The 24,101-nt window shown below is 31.4% G+C and overlaps 1 protein-coding gene across 1 annotated transcript in view; it reads right to left on the reverse strand.

Moving 5' to 3' along the window:
- The window catches only part of LOC106662551, a 90,290-nt gene extending 66,433 nt beyond the window's left edge, over positions 1 to 23,857 (reverse strand). The window contains exons 1-2 of the mRNA XM_014386728.2: positions 23,749 to 23,857; positions 8,729 to 8,786 (exon numbers count right to left, since the gene is read on the reverse strand). The gene's annotated coding sequence lies outside the window, so the exon portion shown is untranslated. The remainder of the gene's footprint in view (positions 1 to 8,728; positions 8,787 to 23,748) is intronic.
- Between the last annotated feature and the right edge of the window lie 244 nt (positions 23,858 to 24,101).

Here is a 24,101-nt window from a genome sequence, read left to right on the forward strand (position 1 = left end):
AAGTAAAATTTAAAAAAAGAAATAACAAGGTTTGCATGTATAAAATAAGAGCTTCGAAAAGAGGTTAATAGAGAGATAGAAAGATGAATATATAAATAGATACACAAATCGGTTGAAAAAGAAAGATGATAGAGTGTGAAAGAAAGAGAGAGAGAGAGAGAGTGCGAGGGAAAGAGAAGGTGAGTGGGTGAGTGAGAGAAGAAGAAGGAGAGAGAGTGAGTGTGTTCAAACTTGTCGAACATTTGTAAATTTTATATAAAATTGTAAGTATACCTGTACTTTTCACATACACCATAATAGTAATCTAGTAGTCTTACATCTATTTATCACAAATCGCACGCACGGAGCAATTTGTTATACACTTTTGGATGAAACAGTTATTACTCACAAGGGAGAGAGGAAAGAAAATGATAAAACCTATCAAAGTTAATATTTATATTGTGAAAACATATTTATAATTTTATATTAGCGTTGCAGTCAACATTTTGTGCTTATTTTGTTTTGTAATAATGCAAAAAATACGTCAACGAAATTTGTTAACGATTCATTTCTGAAGCTTTGTTATTTTTTAATTAAAAAATAGTTCCGAAATAATCCAACTTTATCTCCGTGCTAACAGTAAAAAAAACTAATAACGCAAGCGTAATTCTCTCCAATATACATCCCTTGCAGGGCTGGAATTCAACCCTTGCAGTGAAGCTGTGAACGTGGAGCCTTGATGCGGCCCTCACCTTCTCCTAGCAGTCTCCAAATATCGTTATTAATTCACGATTTGACGTGAAGCTATTTAATATAACGTTAAATTCAAAATCGACGAATCAATAATGCTATACGTGCTGGTATCGCAACAAATTTAATTAAAGAAGTACGAGAGAGAGAAAAATTAATAAAAACAAAAATGTGAACTCGATAAACGAAATAACAGACGTATCAACCACTGACATGACAATTCCAGCTAAGATAGACAGATTATTAGAAACAATAAAATAACATGAACAAAATCAGTCGACAATTTTCTAATACCAAATTATGTATCGCTTCGTGAAAAAAAAAACGTATTTTGATTTCCAATATTGAGTTTATAATTATATCAATTTAATTTTGATTAAGGATGGTTACTGATAATTTTTCAAATTTATTTCAGTTTTTGTAGACATTAATTATATCATTAGTTTGATTATTTTTTATTTTAATTATTTATCATAAATAAAAATTCTTTTACAAGTAATTCATTGGATAAATTGATTTCTATGCTCTTTTCCTTCTATCACAGGATTATTCTACCAAGAACCAAAAGAGAAAAAGTTTCAGATTTGTATTTTTATCAGGCATTTGTATCAAAAAGTCTTACCGCCTCCTCCAGGTCCGTCAATAAAGAACATATTTTGAGTGGTACACATTTCTTCAGTTAAGGCCAATTTAATGATATCGAAAAGTTTGACTGATCTGCATTTATTTTTACATGCATTTGTTCATAAATCACTGTAGATCTTCGTAGAATGAAATTTTTTTCAAGATTTTTGAGGCATCATTTCCCATTAGTGGGATGGAACAGTAGTTCCATCCGAGTCATCGCATAGCTGGACTTTAAATTTTTCGTAAATTATGGATGCATCTACTTCTCTACTTACTGTCAGATAAATGAAGAGCACCCTCAATCTATTTACTGAAGCCCCGAATCTATTTCGAACATATAAAATTCCGATTCGCACAATCCCGCTGCTCTCGATGCCTCCTGACATTGTAGAATATTGTATCCTTTTGTGCGTCTCTAAGCGATAGTTTCAGATGAAAACGTGAAAAAGAAAGGCACTGAAGAAGACGTCGAACTCTTCAGCTGTACCAAATTCAATGTAGAAAGAGAACGTTTGCGAAAGGCCATCACCTGAGGAGAATCAGGAGCCCAATCTCCATAAACTAGTCTGTGAGACCAAATCATTTGCAGCACTAAAAGACTTTGCCACAACTACGCTGAAATGAACAAGTCCCTGTTTATTCGGCTCACTAAATCTTAAATGTTGTTGTTATTCTTAGAGTTTCACAACCGTTATTTATTTATTTATTGCATAATTAAACATAGGTTTTATTAAGGTTTATTATTATTAGGGTTCAAGGCTGTTCTTCTCTTCTTAGTTAGAATATTTTAGATAATACCGTATCTTCTATATGTAGAAAAGAAAATCATGAAATATGAAAATATTGTTCCCTCGAAAACCGACCAGCGGTCTCGCCTGAAAGAAAGATCGTCGGAAGGTAATTTTATCCCATTTATTGAAAGTCCCTTAGATTTATAAATTCGATGTTTGTCCGCCGGTATGGGGTCTTACTCAGGTACTGCGGGATGGTAGAAAGGGGAAAAAATATGAAAACGTTCGACATCTTTCGGTGAAATTCAGTCGTGTCACAACTATAAAATTGTTTTTATCTGCTATTACTTTTGCCCTAATTTCCACGTATAAGCAAGTTTTAAAATGAACAGTGGTCGAACACAACGTCAGATCAAATTTTTTATTGTTTTCTACATGAAAAATGACACAAACCGCCTTACACTTCATAAAAGAAATCACGTAAGAAAAAATAAACAAACGACCCAAAAATAATGATATTGATCTTTTTCAGGTTATTATATATGGAATAAATTACAAATATTTGTTTTTGTAGAATAGAGACTTCGTTATATTAATTTTGTGATAAAAATCCACACGTGATTCCATGTGATGAATATACGCAAACAAACCATTTAATTTAATAGAAAGACAAATATAATAAATATCTTGCTTTTCCGGTTTGTACTACTAATTACAAAATTATACTAGAGCACAGGAGGAAATTGAACAATTTTCAACATAAGGAAAAAGATGTGCTGATCTTCCTTCATCCATATTTTACCCTTGGTAATAAAGAAAACAAAAATCACTATACTGTATTTATGTTTATAAAATAAGATAAAAACTGGTTGTGAAAACTAAACATAATCTTCAGTTGTAATTATACAGTTTTTAGACAAAATTCATTCACTTCGCACATCGTATATGTGCAAAAATATTTGAATCAATGAATATATCAAGAAAGAAATGTTTCTACATGGGTTTCAGTATGGAAAAACATTCTTTCCTTCTTGTTTTCCAAACAAACCCTCTTTTGGATAAATTAGCAAGATCAATATTTAGGGAGGCGGTCAGAAATACGAGAAGGGATTGATTCGACGGGACCCCGTTCCGTGTTTGCTCTTGTCAAACAGTGATAATCTCTCTCAGACGGTAATCTTGTTGAATTCCTTCTTTACAGAAACCAGGATTTTATTATGAAGAGAAAGAGTAAAAGCTAATATCCCCAAGGATGTAATATAAAATTATAATAAATAACAGGATATTTTTGAGTTGGTTGAGTTATGTTATATTTTTCGCTGATTCTAACAATCATACATTATATAAAAAATGTTTATAATATCGTGATTTTATTTATGATTTGTAACATTTAAACATTGCATGTAGTTTATAAAGCTATCTTTATAAACTTGCTTATAAAGTCTAAAACATCGTCTAACCGATGTTTACCTTTCGAACTGTTGTGGTGGTGTGCTCGTTAATAATCTAAATTATGTTCACAGTCTCTAAATTGAAAAGATCATTCTATGATAATTATTACATATTTGAAATATGAAATTAACAATTTTTTTGGGTATTGAAAAACAATACACAACGTGCAACAATATACAATTATCTATTTAGAAATAATTAAATAATCGTCAGTGTTCTTATGTAAATAATGTTTAAAAACATGAGTTGATAGAAGATATAATAAAGTTGGGCGTTTGCCCAGTCTAACCAAAGAAGGTACCGCTTTATAACTGATTAGACCCATTAGAAAAGTTTTCATTTTAACTCTTAATTGTACATTAACAGTGAAATTTTCTTAATTAACGGTTTTCTTAATTAGATTGGGGTCTTTGCTTACAGTACATTAATTTATGTCTGTATTTCATTAATATTTTGTGGCTTTTAGTGTTTCGATTTAAACTTGTAACGGTCTTGGAGGATCTGTAACAGATGAAACACATGATAAAAATCAATGAATGTTTCAAGATTTTTATTGGATTTCATCACTTGGATATTAGATAAGAGTTTAATCAATTAAAGAGATTGATCAATATTCCCTTGATTGAGATGTTGGATTTAGTTTCTCTATTTTCTGCACAATACTTTTGATCAAACTGATCAATCTTTCTTTCCCATATTTAATACGATGATAAAACGATAACTGATTTGTGAATAATTGATCTTGATGGATTATCTAATGTAGATTTTTTTATGGTTTGGTTTAATATCAACCCGTACTATATTTTCCATTAATACTGAATTTGGACGGAAAGAAAAAAATTAAGTTGGGATTTGGTTTATAAATTATTTATATATGTTCTTCATGAAATCGTGGTCCTTCTAGAAAATAAGATTTTGATTTAAACGCCCATCAATTTTCTTACCAGTAAAGAAAGCACACTTGTCAAAATTCAAAAAAAAATTATGATCATTTTTATTGGCTTCACAACCCCCTTCAAAAACGCTTCGGGCAAACCGCTCAAAATTCCTTTCCATTGCTAATGCAACCAGTTTATTTATTGTCTATTTGTATATGGTTTCGACTAACCTTAACCCTTCACTATTATACATTAAGAAAGAAATTTGGTCGGCAAGAAATCAAAATAACTTTGTTTACATATTTATTAATGTTAAACAATTAAAATTTATTTATACTTGTTTTTCATCGACTGGTAAAAGGGATTCAATCCATTCAATAAAGTTTTTACAAATTAATCGAAACTTTCCTAATCGTGATGTTGAATTTGTGATCTGAGAATAGATGAAAAAATCAGTTGATTTCTCAATCTCTTATAAACTTTTTTTTGTGCTTTGCTCGAGGCATTTAGCAATTGTCCAAGTGAAGGGCAAATAAATAAATACAAAGTTTTAAAAAGCTAGCGTTAAGAAATTGTTATAAATAATTATAAATAATGTAAAACTAAAGAACCTCTACATTGCAATGATATCAATTTAAACAACAACGTAATTTAAACAATACATAATCAAACAAGCAAAAATTGACAACGATAACAAATAACAAATTATAACCAATGAACAGTCATGAAGTAACGCATTAACAAATAATTATAATATATATAGCACACTCATGTAAACGTTCACAGTACAGGGACAAAATTTCCCGATTCGCTAGGGAGCCAACCCCCGACGCACTTGCTTTGCACGGTGTTAATATTTTATGCAAAAATACGATTATGATACATGATTATTCTTTAATTGATCGTTTTTATCCATGTTTCCAAATAAGGTAAAATGTGAAACTACACTAAAAACTGTTAAACACATTTTTTTAAGAGAATTTCAGCCGGGCCATCTAAAAAAGACACCCTCTATAAAGCGTTGTAAATAGTTAAGTAAATATATAAATACTTGTTAAAATAACTCTAGACCAACATGCAATTAGAGGATACATATATATGTTTACAAATATCGACATAGTATTTGCATTAAAGGGAGAAAATAATCAAAGTTATTCTCCTATTGCACTCCATTTCTCCAGTTTATATCGATCATTCTTCTGAGCAAGGAGATTACATGGCCATTTCTACTTGAAACGCTTTATAGCCCATAGAAACCTTAGAATTGCCGGGATGGGATCTGTTAAACAAGGGTTGGGCATAACATTGGTGTAATGGACGAGTTTATGGGGGAACTTTGATTTTCTTTTTTGAATAAACGAGTTTTGAGGTCGTTGTGGAGTGTAGTATGGAGACAAAACATAAGTGCATTAATAAGTTAACTAAATACTTAAGAATGAAAGAGGTGGAGACGTTGGATATTGGGGTGTTTAGCAGTTTTCCACGGTTCTATACCGACATCCAAATTGGTATTAGTGGCATTTTTTAGATTAAGTGCTTGTTTTGTTCAATAGTTTCGATTATCGTCCCATGAGTTGGTAGAGTAGACTGTTTAGCTCTTTTCAGTCGCGGTGGCTCTATATTATACGTGAGTCTAGGTAGACCTCAAGGAATCGAGCAAAGTCAGATTTGGGGACAAGAACATTTTTGAAAATGATAATTAGAACTTTTCTACGGAGTGTAAATGCCATACTGACATTGTTTAAGGTACAATAAGCCAGAAGGCTGCAGTACCTTAGGAGCACAAACCCCGTTTCCTGGTATCCTCATTACCTCCATGAGAGCTTTTCTACGGAGTGTAAATGCCATACAGGCACAATTTCATTTATCATCATTTTGTAAATAATGGAAAAGCATGTGCGTTTAAAAATCAATCAACATTTTCTTAATTGTCATGTTAAACTTTGTGACCGAAGTATAGCTGTACACCAGTTGGTCTGAGTAAACCTTCTATAAAACGTTTTGAACAATCTGTTGTGTACTATTATTCTTAATCTTTTACGCGACGACAATCTGATGATGACAAATGCGTGAATAAATGAACTGTGGGGAAGGATCGTATCAATTAAGGTGATTTTTGCCATTCATCTTCTGTCAAATTTTGTAATGTTTTTTTTTTATTGCTTGAATGGACAAAATAGACATATTCGTATTTTATCCGTACGGCCACCCGAGGAATCAACTCGAAGACTAGACAGGAAACTTAATTTTGTTAAGCACATCCAAGGTCTAGTCGTTAAGGGACGATGGGGCCATTAAGACATTGTTTCCGCATTTATCTAGAGAATCGCTTCTCAGCATGGGGAACAAAACTCTAATTTTTAAGGCCATCGTCAGACCTATGTTGCTGTACGCCTGCCAGATCTGGAGCAGTGTCACAAATATCAAAAAACTTCAAATCATACAAAACAAATTCCTAAGACTTGCCACTTCACCACCGAGATACACAAGGCTTACCCAAATCCGTAAGGAAACTGGCATAAAATGGATTCGCGACGTCATAGTCGTGAGCACGAAACAATTTTTTGCAAGTCTCTTTATGAGCCAAAATGCAGTCTGCAGATCGGTAGGGAGATATACCTCAGTTTCGTGGACATAGCAGCATAAAAGAAAATATAATGTAAAGATAATGAAAAGCATTTAACTTCTACCTTTGAAAAATATCTGACTTCTTAATGATATAAGCGCTTGTGTCTTATTTGTTTAGAGCTATGCCTATATTTATTTAAATGTATTTATTTATTTTTATTTTTTATTATTTTATTGTTGTTTATGTTTCACACTTGATGGTGTTGTTATTTTTAGATGTTTTGGATTATAGTTAACATTTATTATTAGACATCTGTTTATTATTAGACAACACTTACTATTAATTCCCGCAAAATTAGTTTAATTGTCAAATATGAGTCAACTTAGAAGATAAGTGGTTTTTTGTAAACTTTTTCCCCACTAAGTGAATCCGAGGTTTCTAGAATATATACCTAAAGTATTTAAATTTTCGAATGATTGCTTTACGATGTACAGAGCCCTGCTACTTTCACCTAAATTATAAATTTATTTAGTACCTATGTCCTATGTAATTTGTCAATAAATATTCTACTACTGCTACCAGAAGAATAATGTGGAAAAAATCTTTCCGAGAGAATTGAAAGAGAAATCGCTCAGGATGTATCTTCTTTGGCCATCTTTTTAGCAAGTCCTTGTTAGTTGAAAATTATAATACTTTATCTTTCTGTTGGGCCTTTTCAATGGGGAAATTACAATAAACGCAATCGATAGAAGAGCTCGGAAGTCCATTTTCAAACAGAAACAAGGCTAGCAAGAAGGTAACAAAGTTCCCTTTATTCCGAAATCACTCATCTCGTCTCAATTGTGTCGGCGTTGATTTACAAGCCCGAGGGCGACACCTCTTCCTTCCTAACTCAATTAAATTCTAATTTAAATCCGAGAGGGACCTTTGGAAAAAATTATATTCCTTCAGCACAATTCGACAAAAAAAGTATGGATTATTTGCTCCGCAAACTTGAAATGCTTTTTTTTATAGTACTACCGAGAGAATTGAAATTATTAAAAAAATCGTGGTATCAGCGCATTTCGTCTTTAGCATAAAAAGAACACGTAAATATTTTATGACATTCTTAACTATTTCCATATACTTCTTCTTCATCAACTTTTATTAATTATTTTTGTTGAGTAGATGACTATTACGATTCAAACTTTTGTAAAGGTTTAATTTTTTATAATAATTTTCAAGCTCTGGTGAAATAAATATATTCCTGGAAGGGTCAACAAAATATAAGAACTGAGTGTTTTCTTTCAAATTGGTCTTATCCATGATTTTTAATAACAGGTTTGCGTTTTAATAAAATAAATAATTTGAAAATGTTGATGATAGGTCAGCTAGATGTGGAACGTAAACGAAACAAAAAACGTGTTTTTAACGATACCGAAGTTTCGCCAAATTTATTGACATCTTCAAGACGGGTACTATTCTCAAAAAAATTAAAATTTAAATAATATTTGGTTTAAACAAAATAACAATAAGAATTGAAATGAATTTTAAACAATTATAATACTGAATTAGCATTTTGAAGCAACAGATATTTTTAATAATACAATACATTCAAGTTGCCGATGGTGCAGAAAATATCTCGGGAAAAACGTACAAAACCTCATAAGAGAAAAAAACAAGACTTTTTCTCGCAGCACATGGGTATCAATAGCCAACCATATATCATTAGAACACAATAGGATAGAAAATAGTCAACTCACCTCAAGAGGGGGAGGATTTCAAAAGGTTTTTCCACTGTGTACGTTTGACCCTATCGTTCTGAAAATAAGAAAAAAATTATAATGGCTAATTGCACTATATTAAAATTAATTAAAAGTCACAAATTCCAACTTGAATAGTTGACAGATTTTGTTTTTCTGTTTTGATAGTTTTGACAGATTTCGTTTTTTTTGTTTTGAACTTTTATCTTCTATTTTTTAAGTTTTTAAGCTTATCGGAAAGCAACTTGTTATTATTTAAATAAAAACAGGAATATACCTATCCTAACACTAATTACTACCAATGTAATGCATTTATTGTACTGTTAATTTACTTATTTGTTTCTTGTTGCCAGTTAGGATTTCACATGACTTTCATTACCATTTAGAACCAGGAAATCGCTGGTTATGAATGTTTATGATTTTCGCTGTAATCAAATTGTTATATGCGATTTTATTATAGATCCATAAAACATAAAAAAACGTGCCATGTTTTATGTATTTTATTAAAATAATTTTCGATTAAATATTTTTTAAATGTAAAATAAATAAATATACAAATGAACGCATTAATTTAAATGGTTAGTTTTGTTATGAATGCAATTCCTTGAAATTTTTTTAATTTGGCTATCGAACGTTTCCACAGATACCTGGAAAACGAAGAAATAAAACCAAATCTATGGGTTGCCATAACAAAACTTTAGAGAGAAGTAAACTAAAAAAAAAGGCTTAACAAATAGGAAGAAAACTCAACATTGACAGACCCTTCTAAGTGGTCATAGGTAACACGGAACTATGGAAGAAAAGCCCCAAGTTTCGGGAAGGAGCTTGGTACAAGGGTAGATCAAAGATAGAGCAGAGAGTTAATATTGGGGTAAAAGGACCGACTTACGGCAAAACATCATTGACCGGTTCCTACAATCTTTCCAACTGGAATTTATACAATTCAATTATGTGTAAACGTATTTTCAGACAGTCACGCAGCTATAACGACAATAAATATTCGTCTAAATTGCTTAAAAGGGAAAATACAATAAAGTTATCTTGAGATGGGTTCGGGGACGTGAAGACATAGGAAAAAAAATGGATAGAATGAGCCATGTTTTTGAATGTTTATGATTTTTGCTGTAATCAAATTGTTATATGCAATTTTATTATAGAACAATAAACCATAAAAATCGTGCCAGGTTTTATGTATTTTATTAAACTACTTTTCGATTAAATATTTTTTAAATATAAACCTCATTGACCGGTTCCTACAATCTTCCCAACAGGAATTTATACAATTCGATTATGTGCAAACGTATTTTCAGACAGTCAGGCAGCTATAACGACAATAAATATTCGTCTAAATTGCTTAAAAGGGAAAATACAATAAAGTTATCTTGAGATGGGTTCGGGGACGTGAAGCAGTCAAAGAAGATGCAGCTTTCTCATTCATGGAAATCAAACCACAACTGGAGAGTGTGCTAAAGTTGGAATTGCAAAAATGACATAATGACTCGAGAAAAAATTCTATGTCTGAACAAAAGCACCAAGTATGAAGCATCTATGATATATATATAAATCTCTCAAAAAGGAAGGCAAAGAAATACCTCTAACTCAGCAGGCTTGTTTTTCATGGTTAAGGTTCATTAGCTAACAAAAAATAAATAAACTTAGCAGGCATTGTGGAAAATTATAGGACTTTATACCGACTACTTCCTTCTGAACCACCACATAAATAAATAAGCCTAATATTTCTATGTTGAGACTGAATGCATTTATTAGTATGAATGTGTAGTGTGAGAGGGATGATAGTGGAATATTAATTTCACCATCGACCATCAATTTTAGATCTAGATGTGTTAATTGTGTAAAGGGATAAATGTCGAGTACTCTCCCACCCTACTTGAGTGAATAATCTGTACATAAAATAGTGTATAGTGTTACGAGTTGGATCTTCGCGAGGACAAATGATAAAATAGTGTATATTTAAGAAAGGATGAGAGTGTGAGGTAGGTAACAGGTAAAACTGCGTTTATTGAAGAGTGAAATATCTTGCCTTTGAAGCCTAACTTTGGTGGCAGAACGGATGTGACTAAGGTCAATTCTAAATATAGGGTTTCTATGAGCATATTTGTGCGGCGTAGTAAGTTTTTTTTTTTTACAAAAGCTAGAAATATACTATAGTTTAAAGTTTACAATTATTATCATATACAGAAACAATATTGAGTACGTAGGAAATATTGAAAGTGTTAATATTTAAAAAATTTACATTAAAATTGGATTTATTTGCAAAAAAATATGAAAAAATTATAACTTTTTTATATTCTAAATTCTATGAATTATAATTCGCATTATACTATGCAAAAAATAAAAACACACCTTCCGCAATAGGGTGGCGTATATAAAGTCAATGGAAATAACATTTGTATAAAATTTTATCAAATATTTACATAGTACAAAGGCTTTTTATGTTAACATTGAAGAGATAAGAAAAAAGGCGAGTGAGAAAGCTTTCTTTTGAAAAATAAACAGCGGGCGTCGGATACATTCAGGCCATAACAAAAAGAAAGGGGTTTTGATAGGTTTGAAATTTTATAAGGCCTAACTAAAGGAGTTCCGACGAAAGAATAACATGTCCGGGAAGGTCATTATGTAGTTGTCAAATATTATTTACATAAGGTTTGATTATTATAGTTTAATATTTCCTGTTCATAAATTAAAGTTAAAATACCAAGGAGAAAATATTCTATAGCGAACATGAATCGAGTTTTATTTTTAGTTCTAACTAGTACTTGTTTTCTTTAAATTACTTTTCTGATGGAAAACAACGTCTGTTTGTCTATCTGGAAGCAGTGTTTTCTAAAGATAAACAAATCCGTCAGCTAGAAAAACTGAAGAAACTCTGTCCAAACTGGACACTCCGACAACGTACCAATGGAACCAGGCTTGGAATTTAATTATTATTTCCCAACTAGTTGGTTAAAATATTACGAAAAGTCTTTTTAAAGATATATTATTAAATAAAATAATCCTTTGATTTCTGACGTTATAATAAAATTTGTTATACATAATTTGCCCCCGGGCTCTCTCGGCGAAGGGACTAGGCATGAAAGAGATTCTACGACGATTTCTTTGCCCAAGATAAGAACCAACCTGTTGAAGAAAGGGCCCAACGAGTAAACTGAGAAAGATGAATCTTTTGTCGGATGTCACTTTGTATTATTGTCTTGGCTTTATTATATAGGAAAAGTAATTATGCAAACAACACATGCATTCATCTACGATAATACAAATTCAATAAAAACACTGATCTTGTCATAAAAATAGATTTTTATATCAAATATATTACTTTAATACAACAGCAGGAAGAACTAGAACTGAGACCTGGGAAACAAATTAAAAGTGATTTGTCAAACTAGAAAGCAACTGGTCTAAATGTCGAGACGCATCACCCCAGCACATTTATAAAGTAAATTGGAAAATACTGTTTTACTACGGCACATTAAATATTTAGATTTAGATTAACGAGCTTATCTAATAAAAAATATATTGCAAAAGACATCCATTAAGTACATTTTAAAAAAGTACTAATGTAAATAAACATTAAACAGAAAGTTTATAACAGTAATCTTAGAAATGAAAGATGATATGATGTTGTTTAAAAGGAAATATAAACTTAAAATATCCCGCTCTTGTCACTGACTTTTTTATCTCAACATCATCTTACATAAAAAGAATAATGAATTAAAAGAAGTATCTTCGTTAATTGACCACTAAAACATAAATGGCTTAAAATATATATCACGATTCGTAGTTTTAATGGGTACTAATTATACATGTATAATATTTGTGGAAATCTCAAACAGAAACTTATAAAACAAAAAGGAAAATTAAATAAACGCTGAATATATTACACTCGTCCCTCAATTTACGTAACAATTTTTACACGCGAGTATATTTGCGCGTATTTTTGCGAGGCGAATTTACCTCAATTTACGCGGAACATTTTATACGCGGAATTAATTTACGCGGTCTTAGTCAGATATGTATGTATATATATTTTTCTTATAAGTTTTAAAACTGGCAGTTTCATACCGTCAGTATTGTGAGATCGTAACGCGTTGTGCAGAAAAACGAAAAAACTTAGTTGTTAGGCCCGCTAAAGGCTTGTCTTTGGAGCGAACAGTGTGGCTTTTGACGCTGAAAAAACGACATTGTCCTTTTATTCTAACAGATTCAATTTACATTTACTATATATTTATTTTTATTCGCGTAAATCAAATCCTCGTGGAACAGGAATTCGCGTAAATTGAAAGACGGGTGTATATAATACATTAATTTCTTCGTGAAGTGGGTTCAACCTAACACCTAACCTCTGTTTAAAAAAAATAAAATCTCTGTTTAAGATTGATCATTAAATAATGGTGCGAAAACTATATGGTACTACATGAATAAATAAAATATACATAGTTCAGTTATTTTTTTATGTTTGTTCTTGTGGGTGTTTCTCTCACTCTCTTCCTTTTTATGTCCTACTTTCGCTATCTCTCTCTTCCTCTCTCCCTTCCTCTCCCTATTCCTTCCTCTCATTCCTTTTTATTTTCACTTGCTCTGTGGATTTTGACACACACGTCCCATTCTAATAATTTTACAGTCGAAGAAAATTGCAAACGCTAAGAAATTGACAAAGACTGCAATGATACGGACTGATAGCAGGATATCCCTATCATTATTGTGCAAAGGTCAGCGAAATGTGTGGTGATTAGTGACCGTTAGTCTATGATTATTCGGAAATCGTGAGATGCGGTCTGGTGTGACGTAGGTATCAGAAAAACATTTTCTTTATCGTGCCAATGTTTCGATCTTTATTGAGATCTTTTTCAGAGCCTGGGATTTACAAGCATTGTTTAAATTTAACAAATTCATGTAGGATGTGGAAAAAAGTGAATTTATACAATGAAAAAAAAATATTTCATTATATTTCTTCTACTCACTCAAAGTGTCAGAGAACCTTTTTGTTGAAATGCAGGCAACACAAGGTATTTCCTACTCACATCAAAAACAATGTTAACTTCACAAACGTCACACTAACACAACCCAACACCAGAATTAACGATATACATAAAGCCACAATACATTTCAAAAGAAACATTTTAAACAAAGAAATCACCACGAGCGTCAAAAACATTAAGACATTAACACAAAAATTACACCAAATAAAACTCATTGCCGCCAACATAATACCTACAGACATTTAAAAATTTTTTTACAAATATCAAAAAGATGCATGTAATTTCCACGTTGACCAAATTATAAACAAACACACTAAAAAATTAAACAACTTAATCAACAAACAAACAAACACCAATTAAAACACGCAGAAAACAAACACTTTCAGTGAGTAGAAGTGCATTGGTTGAATATAATTTTTTTCCTTTCTATATAGTGTAATATAATATTTGCAAGGCTATCTTCGAAAAAGAAAGAATGCTAAGTAAATTACACTACTAAGAGATAAATCGCCTACATTTGATTAAATAATTGTATCAAAGTACCAGAATTTGTTTTTTAAAGCATATTAATTGTATTCGTTTTGAAAAACTATAAAAATTAAATGTTTAAAGGATAAACTAAAAGTTAGAAACGGAATTTCTACATTTTTATTATTTACATTGTATAAACTCAATCGCTATCTCGCAATGTAAAAATTAAATTTATATTATTTCTTTTTTCTCTCTCCCTATCTCTTTCTCTCTCATTCTCTCTCTCTCTCTCTCTCTCTCTCTCTCTCTCTCTCTTTCTTTCTCTCTATCTTTCTCTTTCTCACTCTCTCTCACCTCTTTCTTTCTTCCTTTTTCTCTTTTTCTCTTACAATAAAATTTATTTAAAATGTTTTAAACTATGGTGTGTATTGCAGTTTTTAGGCAAACTAAGGCATTTTCAATAAGCATTAAACTTCATTTAACAGCATTTAAAGACCTTGTTAAAAATGTTTGACTCGCTGCTGTGTTCGAGAATCTTCTACGGATGTATGGCCTATTCCTCGGCCCGAAAAACGCGTCTGAGAAAGCTCGATAGGCTCTACTACCAGGGTCTCAGAGCGATCTCGGGAGCGTTCAGGACCAGCCCCTTGGCCAGTCTGTGCTGTGAGCTGGGGGTATTGCCTCCCGAATTACGGAGAGAGCAGCTCACCCTCAGTTACGCGGCCGGGTATCTGGCCAAGCCGTGGCATCCCCTAGCAAGGACGATTCTTGAGTGCCCGTACAGNAAAAAAAAAACCAGCATTTAAAACTAAACTTGAAATTATAAAATGATATGAACAAATCTCATTGTAAAGATTAAATAATAATATACCTTGTTATAAAAAAAATAAAAAAATTGATTTGAACAACCATGCCATTATAAATACTGTATATCTAATAGATACTAAAAAATAAAAATAAATGATAAATATATTAAGAAATGAGACGAACGTAAAGCATAGGAATTTTAATTGTTAATAAAAGTTAGATTTTCATTTGATAAATCAAATTGTTTCTGTTGCGTGAGAAAGAAGCATAAATAAGCATTTTTATAAATGATTCAGTGTTTCTTTTTGTCGACTTGTTTCATTAATTTAAAACAGAATACATACAATATACACTTACATTTCAAATTTATAGGAACGTTTAATCGTTGGTGTGATGATGTTCCACTTTTTAATTAATTTACTACCTTTAATATCCGGTCAGTGGGTTCGACTAAATAAATTAACCTCTATTTAAAGAGAAAAGATTACATACTTGCGGCGATACAGTTATAAAAATTGATGATGTTTAAATGTGCATTTTCCTTTTTTTAACTGTTGCTTTATGTAGATATGATTTTTTTTGTTGATGTGTTTGTTTTGTGTTTATGTAGGTTATTTTTATTAACGTTATTTTTATTAAAACGTATTCGCGGTGTGCTTTATGGACATTATGCTCTAGCCCAATCAATCAAAAAAGTATAGTTTTCCGTTTATTATTTATTATTCCATTAAATCTATAAAGTTACAAAATGTTTGTTAGCACTACACCCGTTTTATCCCGATTTTTAAAACCTGTAATATAAACCACTCCATATAGAGAAATAATAATCTATGTATTTTGAAATACAGCGAAGTACGTTCAAAAATAATCTTGATATCTTGTGGTTACGATATTTGAGTGAAGGTTTGTGGTAAATTAATTTGGACATTAAAAAATAAAGTTCAAGAAGGAAACGCTGTATTTCATATACATACAAATACAGACTTTGTATGTGCAGTTTTTTATATAATATTTAAACGTCAAAACGACATAGAACATAGAAGATAAATAAAAGTAAATAAAAAAAGAAAGTAAACATCTATCTTATAATACACTCTAGTATCTACAACGTCGCTAGCTGTGTTTTCGGGTGAGGTGGGAAGCGTGAATTTTTTTATGTTTTATGTGTTTATGGGTTTTCTTGTCCTTTTAATATTATTTTAATAACCTGAGGTTCCTTTGAGAAGTAAGCAAGCAAAAAAAATAGGAGACAAATTATGACAGATTCAGAAACAAAGATGCTCGAAAAAAACGAATAATAATATAATGTAATAAAGTTTCCTGAAGGTTTATTTATTAATTTGTCCGTTGAGTTTTTTAATTAATTTTCAGCCGACCCGTTTGTAATGTCATCCATTAATAGCTGTTCTAGGTTAGTGAAAAAGATGAAAATTGGATTCCTTGTTCAATACCGGAAATGATCAAGGAAAATGTGATATTCTTCTAAAGCAACACGTCTAGGGGCGGAACTTGACAATAGATCATTCCAGTTCATTGTTTGGACAGGGAGCCCATTACTTAGAACTGGTTTCATCACATACTGCTACCAACCCTACAAGAAAATGTAGCTTTTATAAAAGAATATAAAATGAGGTAATGCAAATCTTATTGTAGGTTGAGTTGACTAAATTTAACAATCTGTTAATTCAGAACTTTTTGAAAACAAAAATAGCTTGTAGAAACTGTGGAAAAGGTTCTTCAATAATTTATCAGCAAAAGAGAGAAAACATAGTTTAACACTTTTCTCCATGCTAAACAATTAGTTCTTTGAAATATAATTGTAAGACTAATGTGACTTTTCTTTCCAATAAACACAAACAATTTGAACATAGATCGTTTGTTACTCTCTCATGAATCATTCGAATTTACATCGCCTACACAAAAGTTACAACCATGATGTGAATAAAATGCCAATTCATAGTATGTAGTACAAATTATAATAGTGTTTTAATTAGGCATGCAATATTTTTTATCTTAAAAAAAACTTTGTCCCAACTTTTGATCAGTTTTTAATTGGGCAATACCATCTATTCCGTTTGACATAAACAACCCCTCCTGCATAATTGAGTTTCAGTCCAAGCGGAACTTCCGAACGTACTTTATTCAAAGCCGGGAATAATTATGAATAAACGAATGTTGAATAGATCTCTCACTCTTTCGGGTGAATCCAGTTTTATACCCTCTGCTTCCTGGTCAACTTATCTGACTCTCACGAGGGGTTTAAATTAACTTTCCGAATCTAGTTGAATGGATCTCGACAATTATAAAAGTTAAACTGTATTTATTGATATATGATTAAATGTTTTAAATTATCGGTAGACAAAATATGCGTTTGAATTTATTTTCTTATCAAGAAGCTATTGAAAGCTTAACTGCGATGAAAACTGCTTGAACCTAATTAAGTTTCAAAAGTTTGAGTGATTCCATTGGAAAATTTGATTTCACTGGAAGATCAAAGAAAATAATACCTTAGAACCGAGAGGGATATACATAATTTGAATTTTAGAAAAAAATAAGAAAAAATTAATTGATGCTAACAAGTATATTTTCTAACTTAACGTATTCTAGTTTTTTCCACTGAGCGTTTTTCTTAATAATATCTTTGTTTTAAATTATACAGAGTGTGAAACAATCCGACAATGAACATCAACTCAGAATACGACAGCTTGACACCTAAACGTCAACCTAAAGCTTATTTGTCCAATTGTGTAAGAATGACATGGCTGTAACAATGTAACAATCATATTGAACAACTGAGCCGAAATTAAAGAAAGGTGAGAACACATCAACGTCTCTTCGTTTCTAAAAAAATTGTAACACAGAGTTAATATTAGCTTACTCTAGCTACTTAACCCCTCGGGTCCTGGTCGCCCGCCCTGTGTAATATATATACTCCAATTGTTTTCTCACAGTAGGTTCAAATATCTAAAAACCTGACAGGCTGAATACACATTAGGCACATTATCTTTTTCACATTCTAATCCAAAACAAATGTTTTTTAATGCATAATTACTTTTGTTACTTAAGATGATACAGCCACGTTTCAAGAATAAAATAAAACAAGACGAGTTTTACCTTTTCTAAGGCGTTGTAATACTAATAATAATACAATCTACTCAATAAAAAAATTCCACATTAAGGACAATCTGTGCAAATTTATAAAATCATTAGTAACGAAAAGAAGAAAATTTGTACTGAGAAGGGTTTATTAAATATTAAGCTTTAAAAAAAAGTCTTAACTATAGCGCTAAAATACACTTTGTGAAAACAGCTGAACTTTCAGGGTTTAACATAATCTCAGCCTAAACTTGTCTACTTGTAACTTTGTACGTCAGGTCCATTTTGTTCTCCTTCGTTAAACATATTCAACACGATACGAAAAAAGTCAAATCAATTTTATTTAACTTTGATGTAACAGTGTCAATAAAATTACTTGTATTTTTTGAAATGTAAATGTTATTTAAAAAACGCATTATTACGATATTTTAGCATTAATAATCGTCACTTTTTTAAATGTTATGTGCATTACAGAAGTTGTCTAAAATAAAGAGAGTTAACAAAAATACAAATACAATTGGCGCCGAGGTAGAAATATTTTCTAATTTACAAACAACAGTTGAATAATTCAGGAAGAAGTCATTTAACATTCATGGAAATTTTTCGAAAACAAATTCATTTAGTGGGTTTTCAGTTTTTTAACAAAAGGATAATCATTGGTTATTCATACAATTGTTTATTAATATTAAAATACCATTTGCCATGTTTAAGGCGTTGAAATACACTTCGGTAAGACAGGTGAGTTGTGCGGATTTAGCATAACCTCAGCCTGAATAACTTGTTTACTTCTAACCGAAGGCTGATTTCGTTAATGAGACCTTTTCTGAAAATAACATTTTTTATACAGCATAAAGACATATAACAAGATTTCGAAGAAATTTTAATTAACTTTGCAAACGTCTACACGTTTAATTATACAAGACAATTTTATCTGATATAGCGATTTTATAACAAATATTTAGAGAACTTTGCTTTATGTATAATATATAATAATATAATATATAATAATTCATGTATAATTTTCTCAAAAAGTATTATCATTCAAAAGAAAATATTTAGAAACAAAAATGGAAGTAAAAGAAAATTATAGAACTCGCGAATGGCAGATGATGTGAATGAAAATGTTATCGCATTTCTAAATAATCAACATGGAGAGCCCTTTTAAATTCAAAAATAATCCGCTTAATAACAAAATCTTTACGTTAAGCGAAATTATTGACATATTTCATTATGCACACGTACTTGAGGCTACCCCCTCAGACCAACAAACTAGAATAATTTTTTTTTTTTATCGTACTGACTGAATGTAATTATTAGCGTGATCGGTTGAGTGCGAGTGAGTGTGGGTGGGTGTTTTTAGCGGAATTTTTTTTTTGCCTTATGATCTATGCATATTAGCCATGGTGACGAATTCTTATATTGGGTTGTCCGGAAAATAATGCAGGATTTTAAGTTTTCATTAAAAAAAATCTATATAAAATATTCTGTTTACGTTNTGATTAAAGAACATTGCTTTAAAGTAACTAGTTTCTTTTTTTTTGTTTAATACCAAAATCCTGCATTATTTTCCGGACAACCCAATATATGTGTGTTCAAATTGGGGGGTTATCGGGAAAAAAGGGCCAGAGGCGACGGTGGGAATCGAACCCACGACCGCGGCGTGAGAGTCTCTATAGCGGAATATAATATATTACTCACAGACCCAATAAATTAGTTTCTAGGGTGTGACAGTAGGAGGCATTGGCATACCAAATAACCCAGTAGCTCCCCAAATTTGATCCATACAAATTGTAGGAATGTATTTATTAGATCAAATGTTAATGATGTATGGGTCTGTCTGTGGCGAAATACACAGAGCCCCACGGTCCCACCAAACTAGGTTCGTAATATATATATTTAGTGATTATGAGTGAGTCACCAACGTAAAACCCCGGTGCCTCCAAATTATAAATTGTACATCTAATTACGAGGAAGGTTTCGCCGTGTGAATTTAGTTACTCAGTGTGAATGTAGTTATTGGCGTGAATGATTGCGGGCCCTCACGGCATATCCAGTATCCTGAGGTCTGCCAAACTTGAATTAGGACAAACATACGTGTGTAAATGAGTTGTACGGCGTTTTCACCGTGTGTGGAAGGGCCAATTAAAAATGCTAATACAGTCCCAGAAGTTCTGTTAAAAATGTAAGTTCGCTAGGCGCTTATACGGAAGATCCAAATTTTATCAATTAAAAAACAAGTGAGATGCAGAAAACGCAAGGTGCCTTGACAACTAACCGGTCGAGGGGAAAAAAACCTTCTTGCTAAATTAGAATTTGAAATTGTGACATCTCCAGTCAAATAACGCCTTAAAAATGGTATCATTAACAATGTCAACTTTGTCTAGAGAAGACAGACAATTTCCTAACAATTGCCCGGCAACAGCAAGGAATGGATACCTAGAAAATCTATTCTTGTGCAAAATAGACATCGATACTCCTGAGAAGAAACCTGTCCTTCATCAAAGAAACCAACATCTACATTGGAAATCATAAGCAGAGATCAGACACAATGGATTAAAGTTTAATGTTTAAAAGAGAAATCCTTACGAATACAAATAAAAAAACAACCACCAATTCCATGGACTATTAAAAAATATTAATAAAAAAAGCATTCACCGTCTAAACAAAAAATCGTACTTACATGTTTACACAAAGTATAGTTTATGGTATATTCAAAAGCAACGGTTATTATGAAGTATATAGGATCATCGTAAAACATATTGAGCAATTTTACCGATATGTCTTCAAATATTGCTAATTTGTTTTATAAAATATAGACGAATTCGTTCCAAGCCTAATGATTTTTTAACGAGGGAAACATTTAGCCGGCGTTCGAATTCTCATTTTGTGGAAAAACCTTACACAAATATCAATATTTATATAACATGTCTTATGACCTAATGTGCATTATTAAGCTATTTCCTTGCGATCTCATATAATAAAGTTTTTAAGAAACTTGTCTGAACTTAAATTTTATTTAATATTTTAGCGAAACTACTATCTGAATATTTTTCACTTAAACATGTTATTATATAATATTATTAACAAAAACAAACGTCCATTTCATGGAAATGTATATTAATTGTAATTATAAATGTATCTTATAATATAAGTGTTTTATAATTTTATAGTGTGTTTAAAAGAACGGTTGTCTTAATAAATTTTCGTGGGCTACAAAAACCTTAAGTTGAACAATTAAATTCAATTGTCCAATAAAAAATGAAATTTAAATCTCATCGTTAGAGGTAAAAGTTTCAATTGTTTGAAATTTATACTCGTTGAGAAGTATTTATGGTAATTTGTGGTTTTGACTTCAAGTTTTCGAGTATGAATAAATCTCTGAAATGTGGCACTTAATTTGTTTATTACAATACATCATAATCTATTACTTTCAAAATTAAATTGTATTTATTTTAACAACCATATCAATACACTAACTACTAAGAAAAAAATTAATAACGTTTAGTACCTTTATACCTTACAATTGCCAAATTAGTTTAGAAACGACTCAAAATTAACAACCAAACATATTTCACTATTTCTCTAAATCAAAAACGTTTACTTTATTTAAAATAAATTAAATTAAATTAATAAATTTACAATTTTATTTACCTTCAACATTCACGATACTATGCCATATTAAGCCAAAGGACTATAATTATTACCTTCTTAAAGCAAAACGAATAAACCGAACAGGTTTGAAAAAATAAAATTGGACAATAAATTTTAAAGTCGACGTGAGCAAGATAAATAAAATTAGAAAAGTTTTCACGATTATGACTGTGCAAATGAGCAAATAATAATATGAATGGTCTTAATGACTTCTATTAAACTCGGTGAAATTAATGGCTATGTTTAAACTACGACTAACAGGTAGTTCTTTATTTTTAGTTAATACGGTTTGACGAGGTTTCTTTAATCAATTCAGAAACGATTATTATAATAAAAAAAGTGCACTGTAAAACAGAGTTTAAAATTGGTCACCTGAATATAAAAAACTGAGTTATTTTTATGAATTATTAACTATATTTGATTTTATTGTTTTAACTAGGATGCTAACTAGTTTTGTAATGATTTTATTTTGAATGTTTAAAATTTAGTTTAAATTCTTCGCTCACGTGGTGGCTTGTGAATATTAAAATTGTATTAACTCCTGTCCGGATTTTTCTTTGTAGTAAACATAAATAAATAATATCTACTTTAACAGAAATTAATGAATCAGAAGCACCTGGTTATTAACAAGCATTTGTTTATTAGCAAAAAATTGTAAGGTAAAAAAATACAAAAAAATAAAGACAAACAAAATACAAAGTAAATGTTTAACATGAAAGAACAAAATTACCTTTTATTTTATTTTTTTATAAAAATAAAATAATAGTGAAATTTCTTCAAAATTTATTTCACCTCTCTTTTTAAGAAATTTAAATTGTCAAATTTTTCCGACAGTTGCTTAGCGGGCGACCGGATTGTTTCGGTTAATCCTTCGTAGTCACTCGTGGAAACGGACCGGGCACGATGAAGCAAATGTGACTGTGAAGATGTTAGAGACAGAGGCAGGGATAGACAGGTGCTTGGCTGGAGCCTGCGAGCCTGACTGAGTTGAGGGGTTCTGCGAGTATCTGCGGGAGGTCGGATGCTGTGCCGGGTCGATATCCGCCGCCTGGGGGTGCCCAGGCACAGCGCAAGCCCAAGCACGAGTGGATATCGTTGTTTTGTCTCGCTAACTTTTGTTACAGAGACGGTTCATTAATGAGACCGAAGGTGACAGACGAGTTGCCGTGGGGTGGAATACATTAAGAAGAGGAGATGCACAGGCCGGAACCCGATTCCTGGCCTTGATTCCGGAAGGGGTCTTCTTCCTTTCTCACACTGTTGCTTTCCTCCCTCGCATGCATAATCATCAGCTCTTAACTGGAAAAAAATCTTGTAAAAATCTCCTCCGCAGTTGAAATTAATCTATTAATTCTAAAATACCACAAACCTCAACCCTTATTCATCGAAATTATACAAATCCAAAAGTATTTTATCACTGGTTTTAAAGACCCAGAGTTGAAAGACCCAGAGGAGAAAACTTACACTATCATTCATAAGTGGCAATTGCTTATGTGACACATAAATCAAAAATAAAGATATCTCCAAGCCCATGTAGATTACATAACGATTTTTTCTCGTCCCACAAACTTCTAAACCTCGACTTATTGCCATATTATTCACAGAGTGAGTTGGAAGTAAATTCACCTCCTATAAGAGCTTTACGAGGTAATATTTTACATAAAAAGATCCACTTTGTTTACCCTGCAAGTTTACTTTTTTATACAAACAACTTTAGAAAAATTATGTATGTCATATAACATTATTTTGACATGGGTAGTGATTTTTGTGGCATTTTCATTCAAAACTCTTCGTTCTATTTTGCTTTTTTTTGTTGATCAACGCTGATCAATTTTCTGGGGCCGTCTATTTCGCTTGTTATCGTCCATAGATCAACACACTCTCATTATACCAGAGATATATCAAACTACTACTAAATCACTCTTACACACCTGACCTTGCTCCTTCAGACTAGCATTTCTTTTGAGGAACTCTTAAACGAAAAAGGTTTACACTTACCGACCAAAAAGCAGCATCAGCTGTCATTATTTTATCTGCCTTTACTACACACACAACAATATCGCAATTTAAGTTTAATAATCCAAATAAATTTATGTCAGGCACAAAGTTTATATTAACTGGTTTATTCAAAAATGAAGCATGAACATGTTTTTGTTTTTTTAAATCGTTCATATTTAATTTTATTTTAAAAAAGGCTAGAGATTAGGTCATGTGGACAGAACAGGTGCAGTACCTTCATCAAGTTGTGTTTTGTTAAGCTTAAACTATAAAAAAAAATTCTCTCAATCAGTACTCATAACTTCTCTCTTACTACCTTTCAACGACTGAAGTAATAGAAGGAATACTCCAAA

This window comes from Cimex lectularius, unplaced genomic scaffold, assembly GCF_000648675.2.
Source record: "Cimex lectularius strain Harlan isolate CLEC.00 unplaced genomic scaffold, Clec_2.1 scaffold30, whole genome shotgun sequence".
Lineage (NCBI taxonomy): Eukaryota > Metazoa > Arthropoda > Insecta > Hemiptera > Cimicidae > Cimex > Cimex lectularius.